At 37.3% G+C, this 19,972-nt stretch overlaps 1 protein-coding gene across 1 annotated transcript in view; it reads left to right on the top strand.

The window, feature by feature from the left end:
* The window catches only part of LOC133522778 (Kv channel-interacting protein 4-like), a gene marked incomplete at its 5' end in the record, with an annotated part of 183,026 nt that overhangs the window by 154,417 nt on the left and 8,637 nt on the right, over window positions 1-19,972 (top strand). The window lies entirely within an intron of this gene.

Here is a 19,972-nt window from a genome sequence, read left to right as displayed (position 1 = left end):
CTAAATATTTTCCATTCTCCATGATTTTTTGGTATGTTATTGAGACAATGAAAAAGTAGGTTTTCCTTTTTATTCAAAATTTACTAATCATTTTTTTACTTCATTAGGATCGGTTATTTCACTAGGATCGCAAAGCTATTCTTCCCTCTTAAAAGCCAATGTTTTATACATATTTAATACATGTTATTACATATAATTAATATTGTCTGCGAAAATGTTGTAAGGCATCTTAAACTTAGCTGTTTTTCCAAGTGTCCATACTTATGTTAATCATCTTTTCACTCTTTTTAGGGCTCCGTAGTCAACTAGGAACCCTTATAGTTTCGCCATGTCCGTCTGTCTGTCTGTCTGTCCGAGGCTTTGCTCCGAGGTCGTTAGTGCTAGAAAGCTGAAATTTGGCATGGATATATAAATCAATAAAGCCGACAAAGTCGTACAATAAAATCTAAAAATTTAATTTTTTTTTAGAATACCTCCCCTACACGTGGTGTGTCCCCTACACTTTTAACCAAGTGGAGGTGAATTTTTTTTTTCGCTTCAACCCTAGAGTGTGGGGTATCGTTGGAAAGGTCTTTCAAAACTAATAGGGGTTTTCAGAAAACATTTTTTTATAAAGTGAATATATTCGGAGATAATCGCTCCGAAAGAAAAAAAAAATGTGTCCCCCCCCCTCTAACTTTTGAACCATAGGTCCAAAAATTATGAAAAAAATCGTAGAAGTAGAGCTTAAGAAAGACATTAAATAAAAACTATAGCAGACATGATCAGTTTAGCTATTTTTGAATTATCGCAAAAACTTTTCCCTTCATAGTAAAAAGACACTTTAATTAGGTACTGATTATGCAAATTTGCCTATTTGTTTAACTCGGGTGAAAGGTACCGTTTCATCTCTTGGTTAACAATTTACTATACTTTAAGCTCCAGTTTAGCTTATTGTGACGGAAGAGTAACTACGGAACCCTACACTGAGCGTGGCCCGACATGCTCTTGGCCGGTTTTATTAATTATAGTTACACTCTGATTAAAATTATGAGCGGCAGAGATAAAACTATTAGTTGTACCTGTGTTAAATATACTTTTAATAGAACGGCGACATTAGTCAGTCGGTTTTAATAACAGAACAGAAATTTTTAGGTAAAACAGGTAATACGCACTTATGGCTTGTTATTACTGCGTTCTAAAACAAAAGAAAAACCCACTTACATTATTCGGGATGGATCGACACGAAAAATGTTTAATAAAAGACACGGACCGTACTAAAAAGAATAGAATGGGAACATGAAAAAAGCATCTCATAATCATATAATCCCATCAAGTGGAGCTCCCGTGTGCGTACTGCTTTACATTCTGTGGGTAGCGCGGGTTATGTTATGGCTAAGTTGCCGTTTGGGTACATTTACTTAAGTGTTCGTAAAATATTATTGCTTCATGTAACGTTAGTATTATTAGTAAATGGTTGACTGATAGAGAATGCCTTTAGACATTAAGTCCGCCATTTGGACAATTTTGTATCGTGCAATAAAGTTTAAATAAATAGTATTATGTATATGTTACTTGAGTTATAGACCCTAGTCAAAAATTAAACTTTATTGACAATAACAATATACATAATGGATATATACAGATGATTACTATAACTAGCTTATAACTAAAATAGGCCTTTGAGGCATTGTACCAAGGATGCTGGCGGCATTTCCTCGTTGTATCGCAATACTGATACGTTGTGCGAGGAAGCCGCCAGCTCTTCGGTCACCAGTTACGTCAACCAGACGTTTCGCGATTTCTCCAAAAAACTTGTGCGCGCTGGGACCCCATGGGCCTAGTCTAGTTTAATTTTATATTTGTCTAATAATATTTACCTTTATAAATTTAATATAAAGTCACATAAAACTAAAAGCTTTAATAAAATCAAGAAATAAACGAGTGAAAACATAAAAAAATGCCGCCTAAACTATCAACTTATAAATTAGGAATAAGAAATTAAAACATTGGAGCACACATTAAACAGAGATCGGAGAGTTAGGATTAATGTTGTGAGGACTCTTTTCAAGAAACAAGCAATGTGAAAATCAATACAATTGCAATGTCATTTCATAGCTTAGCCAACCAAACTCAGCATTTAAAAGTTTGCTTAGAATTATAATCGGTACGAACACACTAGTAATAAGTAAGTACCTTTCATGTGTACCGCCAAGTACTCGTATTCTGAAATCGAGAGCATTGTAGCTCTTTTATATTCGGCACCTATTTTGAAGATTGCTGAACTTTAAACTGGGGTAATGGCTTATACGGTTGAAACTAAAAGCACTGAGATCAATATCAATATTGATACTCACGAGACGTTACTTTAGCTCTGCGCTTGCATTCTGCTATACTTATATACGATAATATTAAACATAGAAGCTTCATAAAAGTGGGTTTGCAGGAGTTCGACTATCTCTGTAGCTGACTGTACCTAATTTGATTTAAGAAAATCATATCTATTTGTTTTTAATTAATGTTAACGTTAACGAGTCTTGCCGAGCATGTATGTAAGTGGGATATTACCCGTCGTGGGAATATTCCGGACGGACCCGGGTACGTCCTTAAAGGGAGGTATGGGCATTGTGAATGTCATCTTGTTTTGTGTGGTAGGGCACAGCGCAGTGAATGTCATTCCAGATCTAGAGCAGAGCCCAACTGGGAAAGTACCTCCACCTTACAGAAAACCGCAGCGAAATAACACTAGACCCTACTAATAGTGTTGTGTTCCTGCCGGTGAGTAAGGTTGCCAGAGCTCAACGAGGGGAGGGGGGGATTGGCAACGCGCATGTAACTCCTCCGGAGTTGCAGGCGTACATAGGCTACGGAGACTTCTTACCATCAGGCGGGCCGTATGCTTGTTTGCCGCTGACGTAGTATAAAAAATATATGTATATTCCCAGTAAACTTAACAGAACACTGAATTCACAGTCCTCTTAAAGGAATGGGCTGTTTGCAGTCGAAGTAGTTTAAATAATGGCGCAGCGATTCCAAAGTGCCGCGGAACGAACATAACATTAAACTTTACCGATATGGAGAAAATACACGTCGAGTTTCTCATTTAAATCGGTACTTTTAAAGTTAGATACCTAAGGAACGAACAGTGTTTGTATTGTTATTATTATTTATTTCTTCATTTTTGATTTCACGGGCCTATAAATAAATCCCAGTCATTTGATAGGCGTGCGTGGGGATATAGATTCAACACGTAGAAGCCCTTTGGAGAGCTTTAATGTCATGTAGAACGCTTGCTGGAACCCGTTATTATTATTATTAAATAATTGTTAGTTTAATCAAATGATCGCAAATATTAATAGATTAAATATGTTTCTTGCAAAAAAAATAAGAGTTCCATTACTCATGAAATTTCACGAGGATCTGCAGCGGTATCATGGTCGCATTTTTATCACCTGTCATGTCATATGTCACTTTCGCACTTACATATTTGTAAGAACGTGACAGGCATGTTGATAAAGGGCCAACCGTCTTAGCCCTACTGGACAGGAGAACCTCCTGACACACGAAACCATTTTTGTCCAAGCTGTAACAGAAACCTTCGCTCCGCCGCTCGGTCAATAAAAAAATTGGCTTAGAGCTGTCTCATGCATTGAAGCTATTTAGAAAGCTTTTTAAGAACATTGCACATTATTATACACTTTTTTATTATACCAGGAACGACAAAAAGATTGGCAACATTATATACCTAATTATATCTCGGAGAAATATTAAACCCTTTGCTATGCTCTTATTTCAGAATCGTTTTTACTCTTGCTCCAACAATATATTATCGCATTTTACTACCATACAATTAATACAATCTACTTTTACCCTGGATATGAGTTACGGGTTAATTTGAAAATTCTGTAAAGATTGGATGTGAGTAATTATTATTATTAACTAAATGGTTACCCATCACGGAATAACGGTGTTCCGGACGTTTGCGAGGCATGCGCGGAGCCGAAGCGAACACGTAGATGCCCTTTTGACACTTGAATGAAATGTAAGGGGTACCGAGCGGATGCTGCCCTTGCCCTTGCCCATGACAAGAGACGCACGCAGAGACAGCTCCCGCCAGGGTGTAAGGACTATTATAAGTTGATGGAATCTAAAATGAATTAGGTTATTGGGTGTAAGCGATGGACTAAGTTAGAAGTACTGAGCTATGGGATAAAATGAAAAACGAAACTTCAATAAAATTATTGTTTAAGTACTTAAATTACATCATTTTTATATTACACCTAATTTTAATTTTTTCGTATTCATGCCAATTTGCGAGTTTTCCAGATCTCAGTAAAATATTTGAATTAGCATTTTCCGATGAATAAGCTAAATGATAAGTACCGCCGGGATGAATTCGAGGAAGTATAATGGAGTCTGCGCCATTAGCATTATAATAAATACCAATATTGGATTTTTTACAATGGATTACATAATTAGAGGAACTGCCGTTTTGTACGTAGTTAAGTAATGTTGTTTCCTAAATTCAAAATCTATGATAACTTGTAAATATATACTATAATATTCATGTATGGTTTGCCCTTAATGATGTGGTGGGGGACAGTTGGAGACAGCGAGACTCGTTGAAATTATGCTTCGTTATAAATCTCCTTACTTCTTATATCTATGCCCCGAACACTGAAAATAGTACATAAATCAATTTCCTTGATTGTACCTATAAATTATGTATTTGAGTAGGTAGGTAACCTAGAGGCCTCGCAAGTCACAACGCAATCCTCACATAGGATTGAAGCCCCGCGCGCGCAAAATAATTCGAAGATATTTCATTGTGTGAATATTTTAAGACCGATGGGCATGGAAACAAAGAGGCCCCTAGAATTGCATTGCTAGGGGCACTGACGTAGATAAACCGGCCCTGGGCCCTTAACCAGTTAGGTTAAAACGTGTTTTGACTAACATCGGGTTTTCACGGTAATATCTATTGCATTATTATTGAGTGCAAAACAGACCAGAATGGCAGAAATTGAAGGAGGCCTACGTCTCAAAGATTGAAAAGGGCTAAGAAGAAGAAAGAAGAAGAAGAGATCTATTGCCGATAAATTAATAAGGAATCAAACCATAATAGGTTAAAACTTAAAAGTCGTACTAAACTAAACTTAAACTTAAAACTCAGTTCAGTTAAATCGTTTTTAGTTGCAACGAACAAAGCTACATTATATAAAGTTTTAAATTTTTTGAATAAATGGAAGCTCGCCTTTTCTTTTAGTATTAAGTACATCTAAGATACCTACTAATAATTTACGGCTACTCCATGGATACTAATAGAGTTAGATAAAGCTAAATTGGCAACGATTTTGATAGCCCAGCCTGTAATAGTGTTAAGTTCACGTCAAAATTTCATAGATGTTTGACCTTTAAAATACCACATGTTTTTTTTTTTTTTTTTATACTACGTCGGTGGCAAACAAGCATACGGCCTGCCTGATGGTAAGCAGTCTCCGTAGCCTATGTACACCTGCAACTCCAGAGGAGTTACATGCGCGTTGCCGACCCTAACCCCACCCCCCTCGTTGAGCTCTGGCAACTTTACTCACCGGCAGGAACACAACACTATGAGTAGGGTCAAGTGTTATTTGGCTGCGGTTTTCTGTAAGGTGGAGGTACTTCCCCAGTTGGGCTCTGCTCTAGATCTGGAATGACATCTGCTGTGCTGTGCCCTACCACACAAGGCGAGATGACATTCACATTGCCCATACCTCTCTTTTGGACGTAGTTTAAGGACATACCCGGGTCCAATGTACATGTACTGTCTGGGCTATCAAAATCGCTGCCAACTTATTTTGGTCTGACTCTAAACTTATTTTGATGGAATATAAAATCTGAAGATATACAGCATAGGTACTTTGTTTTTTAGGAAAACATAGCCGCAAAGATAAATTTATTCATAAAGTGCCCATGCAAATCTGCAGCTCGCTCTCTGGTATTCGTGCAACGTGTTAATTGGCCCGTATTTTGTTTTAACGATAAACCAGTTCACACATTCGGTACGCTCTGGCTCCATTTCGGTATTACCACATTTTTATCACCTCACTTTCCGCCTCAAGAGAGTTCGCAAGACAATTCCTTTCTCTTCAGCGTTGCCAACCGCTAGTGATGTCATAATGAGATGCATCCCTCGAGAACGTTAGCGGAACCTGGGGCCGTATTCATAAACCACCAATGGTATAATATAAATATATCAATGATATGCCCCTTAAATCCGAGTGGTTTCTAAACTCTCCACTGAATGATTATTCACGTTAGTAGGAAGCATTCACATTTGGGCAAAACCTCTGGCTACGGAGATGGCTTACCATCAGGCGAGCCGTATGCTTGTTTGCCACCGTCGTAGTATGTATAAAAAAAAACTAGATGTATAGGTTTTTTTTTGCAATACAAACATTTCTTTTAGAAGCGAAACCTATTATAAACCTAGACTTTATTATGCGGAAGCGATCGGCATCAAAATACCCTTATTTCGCAAGGATCGCAAAGCTATTCTTCTCTCTTAAGGTTTGGCAATCTCTCCATCAAATAGGTACATTTATTTTTTTGATATAAGGAGACCTATTCCAACTGTAGCTCATTTGATGTTATTTTGACATGACTTGTAGTTGTTTCGTCTCTTGTGTAGGTACTTATAATGAAATAAAATAAAATTTGTTTATTTCAGACCATCCGATCCATATTTTGTTAGTAAATCAAAACAACTTACATCCTATATTAGTACTTACATAAAAACACTTATACACAAACACTTATAACTATTAACTATTTACCACATAACATCCCTGCGTGTAGAGAGGAGCACGGGGCAAGATGGTTCATTTGGCTCTGCCTATCATCACCTCAACCCAGTACTTTGTGAGGCGGCAATCTGCACATTCGGACAATATCCTTAGGAGGCTGTTGCTACTGCCACGCACGCGCTTCAGCAGAGACGCTATTCTTTTACGCCTAATGGCGTAAAAGTCATCTATTCGCGCCTCTGCAAACATGCCCGAAGCACTACAGTGCTTCGGCAGTTTCAACAGCATCCTCAGAATGTTGTTGTACTGAACTTTCAGCGTGTTATAGGCCCTTTGTGTAAATGTTGCCCACAGACTGCACGTGTAAAAAGTTTGACAGTATGCCCTAAAGAGCGTTAACTTTACTTGTGTGTTACAACGTGCAAATCTGCGGGCAACCATATTGCCCCTTACCGCCTTAGCCCTCCTCTCCCGCTCCAGATCTACATCATCCTTCACATCTCCGATGAGCATATGCCCTAGATATCTAAAGCTGCCCACCACCCTAAGGGGTACTCCACTCAGCATGATCCTAGGCACAGTTAGATCTGAATTATACTTTCGAGCCTTAAAAATGAGTAATTCACTTTTGGTTGAATTGTACCTAAGACCATGCTGCTCAGCATAACCCTCACATATGGCGATCAACTTTTTTAACGCGCTTACTGAGGGGCTCAGCAACGCCATGTCGTCCGCGTAACTTATATTGTTAAAACATGTTTCCCAAATATAGCATCCGACACGCTCCATGGTGGGAGATGTTAGACCCCCCTGTCTAACCCCACATAGTAGTTTGTATTCGTCTGAATACACCCCATCCCATCTCACCTGATTGACCTGATTGTTATACCAATATTTAAACAAATCTATGCATTCTTTAGGTAATCCCGTTTTGGCTAGTTTGTCCCACAGTATGTGGTAAACAACCAGGTCAAAAGCCTTTGACAGGTCCAGGAAACACGCATACACAGACGTGTTCCTGTCCCTGTAATAACTGACAGCTTGCTTAAGGCACAATATAGCCGCTTCAGTTGACAGCCTAGATCTAAAACCGAATTGCGCGTCGTGCAACTTTATATGGCTCTGAAGTTGTGCATTAAGCATGTTGTCGAGCACTTTAGCCATTATAGTAGCAAGTGAGATGGGTCGGCAATTCCCAAGATCAGAAAGGTCACCCCTTCTGTTCTTCGTAAGCGGCACTACAACGGTGCGTGTGAGCTGATTGGGAAGATACGCGTGCCTTATACAAAGCGTGAAAAACATTGCCAACACGCGCGGCACGTGTACAGCGGCGTACCTGAGGTGCTCAATACTTAGGCCATCATGTCCCGGAGATTTACCCCTCTGCATGTTTTTTATGATGGCTTTGACATCTTTAGCCATGAAGGTTACAGTAGGGGGGGAGACGATAGTCCGAGCACCCAGCACCCCGAGCGTGGCCTTGATAAGTGGACTTACTGCAAACGCACGTTTAAAATTATTAGCAATATGTTTTTTATCGCTTTCTCCGCCTACGCACACAGGGATACACGGCCTAGGACTAAACTTGTTTGTGTTTTTCCAGAAGGATTTGAAATCTTTTTTAGTCTGATTTGACGCCAGGATGTCGCTTTTTATCTGACCCTGCCTATCCTGGCACCATTTCAACCGTGACTTAAAAACCCTTCTGGTTTCACACATTTCCTCATAGATTAAGCCAGCAGATGGTTTGTTAGCACCTACCCATACTAAGAACTTAATCCTAGTCTCCCTGTGAGCGTCCGCAACATATTTATTCCACCCCGCTATATGCCTACTCGGTCTGCCTCTCTTCTTCTTACTCGACCTCCCAGCCGCTTCCGTCATTGTACTGATAATGTAGTTATACATACTGTCAATGATTTGTTTATGTATTGGCTCATTACATACCTTATCCGCACAAGACATTAACTCTGCAGGAAAGTCGAGCAACTTCAACTTCTCGTGGCAGAGCGAGACTTATGGAAGGAAGGCAAAATTATACAGGCCGAATTTTACGTAAGTAAAGCCACGAGCGTGGCTTGTAGCATTATATTTGTCTACATCAGCATCATCTGCATATTCGAGAATAACGCTGCCGGGAATCTCGTTAAGGTTTGTGTGCTTGTGTGCTGTTATTTGGGCGCTAGACGTATTTTAGTAACTATTTATTCGTTTGTGTCTCGCAAAAGAACGTACGTAAAAAGTTTAAGGCGCGGTGTATAGTAAAATGCGCTATTTTTAAATCGATATTTACAGGCTTGTACAAAGATTTCATCGATTATTTTCTAGTATGTATAACTTCAGTCTTTGAACTAGCCGTATGCTTGTCAGAAACACGATGGCTCAACTTTTTCTCGATAGATTTTTGCTTTGAAAATATGCTTAAGACTGTATTTATTTCGATATTTTAGAAGTACTATGATGAATATCAATATGAAATTTACTTCATTCAATAGCTTTTAAGTAACTCTAACATTTTGCTTGTCAGTTTATCGATGCGTTAAATTTTTCATTCATAATTATGAATTCAACATTTTGTCTACTAAACCTTACCCTGCGCGGCAATACCGTCAGTACGCCAGTACGCCCGTGACCACTGTCAGCGTCGGACCTGTGCTAGTTTAGCGGACGTTACATAAAATGGATAATCACACTATAAATACACAAATATGTTATACACACAATGTTTTCATCACTCTTACGAAGAAAAAACTAATTTTTAAACTAATTGATTCTTAAATACGGTGACATTTCAGACATCCATCCGTCATATTATCTGTTTTGACAAGTTTTACACACGCACCTGTAATATTATACAGCCACGATTAACCAAATGATGAAATGGTGCCTTGCACCCGAGTTAAACACTCTACTTTTCATTTTTAATACGAGGAAGGTAAAATACATGTACATTTTAAAAAACATTGCTAAGTATAAAATTCAGTAGTACTTATTTCGTGAGGGGTACCTACTTTTAATTATCAATTTAGGTAAAATAATATTTTAAATGGCTATTACAGTAATAATCAAATTGAATACCTATTTTTAAACGTAAACAAATAAAATTAATCCGCTTGTTTAATTTATATAAGTCATTATATTGGAACAGCTTCATTTTCAACACATACAGGATGCAGGAGATATACTGGATTTAAATATGTGGGATTTAAATAGTGCTTAGTGAAAGGTACCATTTCACGTTTTTGTGGAAGTGCTCAAATGCCTGTAATAGTTTATGTTATAAGTGTTGAATTTGTTTGGTATTTCTGGTTTATTAACTTTCATATGGTATACACTTAAGACTTTATTTACAACATTTATCAACTATTTTATTTTGTAAGGTGAGCAGGAGTGATATTTACCCTTCAAATTCCATTCAAAATTTTGCAAGTACTCGGTTCGGAAGTTCGTATATATTTGTACCTCTCGCCAATATTTTTATTTCACTGGTTAATTATTCTGTAAATTCAAGAATGTCACTAAATTCCATTTTTGATAATGTTAAACATAAAGTCCTTTGTAAAAGTTTGGTATAGTACTTTTATACCATGCTATTTCTGTTTTGTATGAAATGAAAACTGGTGACATTTTATTTCTTTTTTCAAGTAGAAATTTCGATGACACTCTGCCGTCAATTTCAGGTCTCGGCCAATTTTACCTTCTTCTTTAAAACCTTGGACCTTGTTATGTCTTTGTGATATGCTTTTACTATTTTTCCTGCCAATACAAAATATAAGTGGAAAAATTGATCGAAAGTTTCGCAAAATATATTTTCTTCATTTTTGCATTAGGGTGCTTATGTGTAATATGTATATATTAAAATAGTTTATTTTGAAATGAATCACTAGTCAAGGCCTATAGTATATCCCTTCAAGTGGCAGAAGCCAAAACGTAAAAAGTAGTCACGTGGCGGGGCCACGTCGGGTGTTCAGCGCGGATTTAGAGAATATTACAAATTCAACTATTTAAGCTTATCTATGTACAAAAGTATATATTGAAGCATATATCGTTAGAATAAGCACTAAATACGCTATTCGAATAGAACAATTAAATTATTGTCTTCTTCTTCTTGGTCCCTCAATGCTGAGGATCGTGACATCATGTCCTTCTGTTGAAGTTGTCCTTGTTGTTGTTAAATTATTGTAATGTTTATGCATTTCGCCACATGCACCTAACTAATCAAACCTAGCAACAGTGACAGTTTTCCAGTTTCCTTATTAAAAATGACTACCACCACAAAACAAAGTTATGATTGGAGGTAATTGTTAATTAATTTTCTACGTAGGGCTTAAAATTCAAAGGTTAAGTCATAAAAAGTGTCCGTGAGGAAACGGATTTTTTTTTACCACGTATTCCTGAGGTCATAAGAATAATTTTTTTTTTACTTTTTGTATGTCTTTAAACATATTAAGTTCATGTTCTTGGAAAATTTATGGATTAATATAAATTGGTACATTACGAAAAAAATCGTAAAAATTTGTCTATTCAAATGGTACCTTGTGACTTTGATATCTGTCAAGAAGGTAGTCTAGACTAGGTCCCAAAGTGGCGATTGGCGACATAGCCATCAAAAAGGGGTTATGCACTAAAACACAACGAAAAATTTTTTTTTTAATTGGTATTAACTCTGAAACTAGGCGAATTAAAAAAGTTTATATGACATTTTTGCCTCTAAATACGATCCGGAATATACTGTTAAAATCCTTCCGTTTCCTCGAGGGTACCGTGTATTTACAAAATAACGTTCGATCCCGGATGAACGGTCCTTAGCAACCAAGCGTTAACAAGCGTGTGTATGTATGTTTTCCTTGTCTAACTTGCTAGCTACTTTTGGGCGCTAGAAGAGCGTAAATATACTTCAAAGCCTTTAATTTTGCCACTAAATATGGCAATACCTCACTAACCACCCTCTGTTGGCCGACAGCTTTCTGGCTATCGCATCGACCCGTGAGTGGTGTGCCACCACTTGAAGGGATAAATAACATAGTTGACGATAAAATAATTTTGTTCATCGGAAAGTTTTGTATGTTAATTAACTTTACGGAACAGGTCTTAACTGTACTTCTTTCCAAAGGAAAATAATACTCATTGCGACAATTCTAACAACCTCAAACGCAATTTGGTTGCGATATTTTGACACAGAGTTCCTATGGCCACCTCCTCTCTCATGCATCAGATCAGCTCGATGGTACCATAATATTTCATTGTCACCCTACTTACATATGTATGCAGATTTTCAACTTCATCTGATACCTCAGTGGGTCAAATATACTTGTAATATTTGATTACAGACAGAGTAGACAGACAACAGACTGATTCTTTATTAGACATTAATTAAAGTCAGTCAATTATACTCATTACTATATAACTTCGAAGTAGTAGTAGTAGTAGTATAAGTGCATTTTTGCCATTATAAACTTTAAATAATAAATAATAATAGCAGTTTTCTCGACTTTTGCATTTAAAATTTATAATCGTCTTCATTGTCGTCAATTCAAAAAATAATATAGAAATAGTCGTTACAGTTAGAGTCATGGTTCTTTTTTGAGAAGATAGCATAATTTATCTACTTTTTGGAGCTACATATGCTTGTGCATACCTTATGCTTATGTTTTCAGTTATCTCAATACCAGCAAAAACATGCTACCTTTTTACGTTCACTTCCACAAATTACTTAGCTTTGCTAGTATTCTTCCTTTTTTCACTACATGCCCGAAATTGACTTCTATTGCATTTTTAAGGTCAACTAAGTTTTGAATAGGTATCTATATATGATTTAAAGCAGACAGTTGTAACTTTTGTCTGAATTAGTAAGTAATATTATTTCGACACAAAACGATTTCGTATCATTTTACTAGATTCTCAATTTGCCGCGGTATACTCTAGTATTATATATAATTATCTAATTTTTAATTTCATTTAGTTTAAATCATAATCAATATAAATTTCCGGAAAAGATCCCAGAACTAACAAACCAGAATACGGATGGCGTCAGAATAAGGACGTAGGCTTGCTGCGAGCGCGGCGCGCGGGGCGCCCGCCTGCCTGCTTTACCACTTCGTCTGCTTCACCCCCTCAAAAACCTAAAATCTGTCTATAAGAGCGCCTTAAAAACTATAATTACAGTGCATTTTAAAAATAAATGATTGGGCAAAACATGCGTTATTCGTACCTTCTAAGGGAAATTATGTGGAAACAATTATTTAGTTATGAACCATCATGTGAAGCTCTATTCCTATGTAATATCAAAGCAAGCTGAGCAAACTGCATACATCTGCTTTTTGACTGAATAAGATGACCATATATTATTGTATACAACCCACCCGACTTGATTGAAGTTAAGGTTATTCTTATACTGACGTTATAAAAAATAATCTATCCAATTAAAAGAAAAAGATAAAGTTAGTCAACCTTCATACTTATAACTTCAAACTTTGAATTGGAATCACGTTGCAAATTACAAAAGGTTCAAAAGAAACGCAGCTTTCGCTATATAATCTCACACTTCTGAATATATTTATATCAGCATAATCATTCCGAGAAACTTAGGTGTGAACTACTAATGGCATTGACAATGAACTGAAAATATCTGGGTCGGTATACCTACTATAATACTATAAAGCCTGTTCGCAGATTCGCACGGGACGCGGCAGTTGCGTTAGAGGGAGCAAGGTAGCAACTTTTAATGCGATCAGATCAGAGGTTCTATCGCTAAACACGAAAATCGAAATTTCGTTATCTGCCTCTCTATCACTCTTGCATATTCAAGCGATAGAGGCAGATAACGAAATTTCGATTTTCGTATTTCCCGGTACGGTAGGCCCTCTGGTTCTACCGCAACGGCATACATAACTGCAAGCCGTAAATTTACAGGGGTTTGGACGTGTACATGGTGGAGCTTCGGGCTTAAGAGGGCAGAATAGCTTTGTGATCCTAGCGAAATAACGGTTTTTTTTGTCTATGTAATTCCATTTCGGGAGAAAACGTTTTCCACTAACTAAATCTTAATAAATCACGTTGATTTTGATGTCGATCACTTCAGCATAATATATACTAGGTTTCGCTTTAAATATTTTTTTTTTGTTTTGCAAAATTTGATAAAAGGAAAACCTATAAACCTAGTTTTCCTTTGAAAAATATGTAGAAGTGGAAAAACGTTTTCTCTTTTTGTATGGACGATCACGTGGTATACTTCCTTCTTAAGACACAGTAATGAAATATACAAAATTTAATCACCAATTTTAAATTAATAGAAGAGAGCATCAAAGGTGTAGCAGACCTCCCGGCGTCAATCTTAGGATATGATAGAGGAAACCCTCTAAACTCCTAAAAATACCCCAAAAAAAGAAAAAAAACTGGTGAATGAACTTGCGTCCAGACTGCGCTTTCGAAAATTGGCATCTTTGCGTCTGCAGCCAATCCGTCACGATTAAATCAAATAAGATCGGCAAGCCAATGTCCTTGAATTTAATTTTTGCACAAACAAATTGTCTATTCAATCAGACTGGACGTAAAATTGTCCCATCTGAAGCCTACTTAATAATGACATTACTTAATTCTATTCGAATTTTGATACAATATAATTTTCTTCTAATCACTACTCTGTCAGTATTAATGTCATTGCTATGAGTATCATTTTCATTATTATTGATAGTGTCAGTCAAGAACACAATAGGTAAACGACACTTGTCTCTGAATGATCACTTGTTGCTCTGTAAAATTGGCAGGCGCGTCTAGTCTAAGCAACCACACAGTAGTAAAGGGGCGGGCAAAAGTTAAGCTAGCTGAATAATTGGCCCGGAAGTCAACAAATTTGCAACTAAATTAAGGGTAACGTTACTATTTCAACTTTTAGAGTTAGAACTATTCATGCTCAATTAAATATAGCTATTTATTTAAAATGTTAATACCTACCTACGTATTTTGTTTGTTAGTTTCATAATAGGTCTGTACCCCTAGTGTAAATAAATTCGATTTCCAAACGTGACGTACGCGTTTGCGTTTAGTCTCATTTTGTATTGGATTTCGAAAGAGCGCGCCAAGCGGGACGTTTTGGAACCTCAAAATCCTATACAAAATGAGACTTAACGCAAACGCGTTCGTCACGTTATGATGTCGATCAAAGTTACACTAGGGGTACTGATACAACTAAATGATAACGTACTGTTATTCATATTCATACAAGGACAGTCTTTGCGAAAGAGAATGGAACTCAGAGCTCACTAACGCGACGCAAACTACAACCACAGTTAACGCATACCTACCTATTAACTACTTCGTGCGTGGAGTGCCGGGTATGGAGAGTCTGCTCATAAAAGGTCAATTGCGTTGGTGTGGGCACCTTGTGCGTATGGCGCCATCAAGACTGCCTGAAGCAGTCTTTTACTCTGAGCTAGCCTCAGGTAAACGTAAGGCTGGCGGGCAATACCAACGCTACAAGGATGTCGTAAAACGTCATCTGTCGGCCACCGGCATATCTTGCGAGTCGTGGGAGGAGCAAGCTCGGAGATCGGACTGGCGAACTGCTGTCAGCACGGGTCTTGACAACTTTGAACGCACCCGGCTTGAAGATCTTGACGCCAAACGTCAGCTCCGAAAAACTCGGCCCAAGCCCTCCTACAACTACACATACAACTCATCTGGACAGCTCTACTGTGCTCCGTGCAGCCGAACTTTCAAAACTAAATTTGGATTTGCAAGTCACGCTCGCGCCCATGCGCGTAATAGTTAATGATGAATATTTAAAAACAATATTAATAAAAATAAAATAACTTGTCAGGATGTCGCCGTCGACGGATACATCTGGGAGGACATCAACTACTTCGTATATTAGTGGTCTTTTCCTGTTAATTTAAAAGAAAATATAATACTTTGCTTCTAATTATAATAACGTTTACCGAATCCATTAGACTCTTTCGCGCCACACTTAAAGTGAAAATACAAAATACATTATGGAATCTGGAAGGAAGAAATTCTTTCAGGGCACTTGCAATTCTCCCCAATAAGCTAGCCGTTCTAAGTCGCATTTTATAAAATGTACGTACTTGTAACCTGTAATCCATGTTTACCACTTTCTAGCAACAGTGCTATCGTATTACTCACATAGCATTAACAAAGCCGCACCTGTATGTACAGTATAACATAAACGATAATACGCCAGATGAAAAGCTTAGCTAGTCATTACTAATTAACAAAAAGCGATCGTCTAATTCGCGTGCCCAAATTATCTACAAAGGTAGGTGATCGGTCGAACTTTATCAGCGCACCACACCACCACCACACCACAAACCAGTGCCACAAATGCCGGATTTGTGCAACACTAACCTTAATAGAATGAACGGCCGCGCAAAACCGGAACAAAAGTCGTTAACTCCATGCGCGCCAAAATTTTAATTTACGACTTTGTGAGTCAGGTTTTACGTAGATATTTTATGTTACAAAAATAGACTATCGAGTAACCGACGTGTTTGATTATAGTTTTGCCACTTACCTTCAATTGATTAAATGCGAAAAACTTCAGGATTTGGACGCCCTTAGGTTCTATGTGGGTTCTATGTTACCCAAAGCCCTGTCTCTGTCTAGCTGTCAATTGAATGAATGTAAGCGTGTGCTTCTAATTATTAAACTCGCCAGTTGGCTCCTCACTCCCTGTTAATTTAAGGTAGAATACTTAGGTCGTACTGAAAGTTCCTGGATTCTTAAAAATCATAGTAGATACGAAACATTTTTTTATTGACTGAAGCGTTACCGAAGGTCTCCGTTTTAACTCGGTCATTTGTTCTCTACCTACAGGTCGCAACAATTAGTTACATTTTCAACAAATAAACATTTGCGTGTCCTCTATGTGGCTCATTCCAGAAACTTTCAGTATTACCCACGTACAATGTAGTTGGAAATCTGGACAATAACAATAGAATAAAAACCGACCAAGTACATATCGGGCCATGCTCAGTGTTACACTGAGCATATTTTTAGCGTTATTACCCCACAGTAGGGTTCCTTAGTTACCCGCCCGTCGCAATAGGCAGCATTGAATGGGATATTCGTAAGTATAATTTAATAATTTTATTATATATCAGAGAAAAATGCCCGCAATGACGAACTTCGATTATCGCGGTTATAGCCCAGTGTCAAACCGTGAGTTGTGACGTCATCAGAATCTTCAATGTCGTTCCGACTTCGGTCACGTGACGTGTGTTAAAAGATATTTTAAATTCAATATTTACAAAAATATGCTCATTAGAGGTCCACTAAAGGTAGTTTAACATGTTCTTATAATCCATAAGAATTTATTGGGATACTATTCTGCCGTAAGATTTGTAGATGGAAACAACCCTATTACGTCTTAGTAAGAGTAAAAGAGAACGATCCCCACAATATGCGATTTTCGGTTTTTGCGGTAGAGGCTCCCCGTTGTCTGTTCTCAATACAAAATTGTATATTCAAGCCGTAGCCATTTTGGTGGTGGGCAATTAATAGGGTTGTTTCCAATTTTTTGAAACGCTTGTATTACGTTCTATATTAACTAAAAGTTGCCCTAAAATTCAACTTTTATACTAAAAACGGCTTTAAATATATTAAATTAACAAAATATATTTTGACAGATGCTTTCGCGCCCAAAACGCTCTTTGAAAATTGTGTGACGTCACAGTTTACGGTTTGACACATAACTTCATACACACGTAGAAGATACGAACTGTCAACTGACATTTGTCATTTGTTGTTTATCACCTAACTGTCAACAGTGTCAATCCGAGAGTTGTGACGTCATCAGAATCTTCAAAGACGTTTCGAGTTTGGTCACGTGACGTGTGCCAAAAGATATTTTAAATTCAATATTTACAAAAATATGGTCATTACAGGTCCCCTAAAAGTAGTTTAACATGTTCGTATAATCCAAAAGAATTTATTGGGATACAATTCTGCCCTAAGATTTGTAGATGGAAACAACCCTATTGAAGCTTCGATATCTGCACTAAAAATTAACATGATATAAATGCTAATGTATAATGAATACTTTATGATATAAAATAAGTCAATTACTACAGAAAACATATTTTATTAGTTGGTTAAAAACCCATAATTACGCACGCATACACAGCTTGCCCACCACCTAAATGGCTACGGCTTGAGTATCAAATTTTTTACTGAGAATAGACAACGGGGGGCCTTGGTGTTACGTGTGTATGTACCTATATACTTACTTTACTCTTTGGTATGTACATAGTTATGTGTCAAACCGTAAACTGTGACGTCATACAATTTTCAAAGTGTTTTGGGCGCGAAAGCATGGGTCAAAATATATTTTGTTAATTTAACATATTTAAAGCCGTTTTTAGGGTAAAAGTTAAATTTTACGGCAACGTTTGGTTAATATAGAACGTATTACAAGCATTTAAAAAAATTGGAAACAACCCTTATTGTCACTCTAATTACGTCTTAGTGAGAGTAAAAGAGAAAGATCCCCGCAATTTGCGAATTTCGGTTTTCGCGGCAGGCCCCCAGAGCTATAACCGCGAAAAAATCATTGCGGGCATTTTTCTCTGTGAAGTGCCAATTACATCCACACGTCCCGATATCGGACCCGAAAGCAGTCCCAATTTCGGGCCTGATAATCGTTTTCCGTTTCACGGAATGTCAGCACGACGTTAACAATATTTTTCTCTGTGAAGTGCCAATTACATCCACACGTCCCGATATCGGGCCCGAAAGCAGTCCCAATTTCGGGCCTGATAATCGTTTTCCGTTTCACGGAATGTCAACACATCGTTAACAATATTTGGAATGTAATAAATACTTTGTCTCTAATTGTCAAAAATGTTTGCTATTTTTGCATATGAACCATTTTTACCGGAAATACTCGTTCGTTTCTATTTTATTCGTAAAAAAACTCTTCATAAAATCGGTCAAACTGCCAATTACATCCATACTTTATCAGCCTTTATAGCCTAATATCGCTAATATCAGGGCGGCTACCGGGAAAATCGATATTCGTCAATTGCGGGCATTTTTCTCTGTCACTCTAATTACGTGTTAGTGAAAGTAAAAGAGAAAGATCCCCGCATATTGCGAATTTCGGTTTTCGCGGTAAGCCCCCAGACCCGATTGCGGGCCCAAGCAAGAGTATTTTTCCGTTTCATCAAATATCAAAATGTAAAAAAATGGTTCATATGCAAAATTATCAAACATTGAACATTTTTGGAGTATTTTTTACATTTCAAATATTATTAACTATGTGCTGATATTCTGTGAAACGGAAAACGATTATCAGGCTCAAAATCGGGACTGATTTCAGGCCCGATATCGTGAAGTCTAGATATAATGGCACTTAAAAATGGAGACTGTCACCCGCCTAATAATAAAAACGAGTACCCGTACAAAACCCGTATAGGTGCGTAATTTTAACGCTATAATGGAAAACTCGACCCACTTAAATACGCATAAACTTAAATATCTGTGGCCCTAGTGAAAAAGGGTACAAGTCTCTGGCAGTTTAGGTGTATAAGGGCATAAGTGTTACGTGGAACTTACACCCCTTTACACCTGCGCTGCCAGAGACTTGTACCCTTTTTCACTAGGGCCACAGATATATATATAGACTGCTCTGACTGTTAAAAATATCATTAGACGTTTACATTTTATTACGTTGTAATTAAATTATGCTAAGCATAACCGTAATATTTGTGAAACGGAACGCAAACCAGATATCGACTTTTCGCATCCCTATCTACTTCCGGGCCGGTGTATATCGATGGAGTACATCGCTAGCAGACGCGGATATCGATTTTCCGCTTAATGTTGGCATGCCTTAAAAAAAGGATATGATTAAATAATTACTCTTTATAGAATTTATTGATTAATTTTTATACCTAAATATTACGGGATAATATATAAATTAACCTATTTTTGGTTTGAATTTTATATTATCTTTCACATATATAATAAATCCTACAATATAAGATATTAATTAATAGATACGTGCAATTATTTGCATTTAAGTTTTAATTGTTTAATATAGTTCGTGTCATCCACGATGACTTGCAGATTTGTCAAATCTAACCTTTAATAACATGACGAAGCACGCGTCTTCGTGAATGACACGATCTATACAAGGGAAAGAAATATGTGTATAGAAAAAATTATAAAAAACATGTATGACCAAGTTT

Source organism: Cydia pomonella, chromosome 11, assembly GCF_033807575.1.
Source record: "Cydia pomonella isolate Wapato2018A chromosome 11, ilCydPomo1, whole genome shotgun sequence".
Taxonomy (NCBI): domain Eukaryota; kingdom Metazoa; phylum Arthropoda; class Insecta; order Lepidoptera; family Tortricidae; genus Cydia; species Cydia pomonella.
Note: the sequence above shows the minus strand (reverse complement) of the source record. Positions and strands in the feature narration are given on the sequence as shown.